Source organism: Penaeus monodon, chromosome 21 (genome assembly GCF_015228065.2).
Source record: "Penaeus monodon isolate SGIC_2016 chromosome 21, NSTDA_Pmon_1, whole genome shotgun sequence".
Classification (NCBI taxonomy): Eukaryota; Metazoa; Arthropoda; class Malacostraca; order Decapoda; family Penaeidae; genus Penaeus; species Penaeus monodon.
Window position 1 is genome coordinate 39,740,806 of NC_051406.1, and position 233 is coordinate 39,741,038.

General features: G+C 49.8%; 1 protein-coding gene across 1 annotated transcript in view; it reads left to right on the forward strand.

Moving 5' to 3' along the window:
• LOC119586485 (transducin-like enhancer protein 4) overlaps positions 1-100 on the forward strand; it is a gene marked incomplete in the record, with an annotated part of 158,632 nt that extends 158,532 nt beyond the window's left edge. Inside the window, 1 exon segment of the mRNA XM_037935222.1 lies at positions 1-100.
• Between the last annotated feature and the right edge of the window lie 133 nt (positions 101-233).

Sequence of the window (233 nt, forward strand, 5' to 3'; positions counted from 1 at the left end):
GTGACGTCATCCATGAAGTTGTCAGTCACACGGCCATCCAAAACACCCATCGACCTCCAAGTCACCGCCATCGTTTCACGCCGCCAAGTTTTCTCACACTGCTCACGATGACACTTGTGTTCTGTCAAGTTTTCTCAGGTTATCACACAAGAAGTGGAACCCAAAGTAACTGGAACGTTTTCCCCTTTGATTCCCCGTTTTTCTCCGCGGTGAAATGGCCCTGTTTGTCCTGG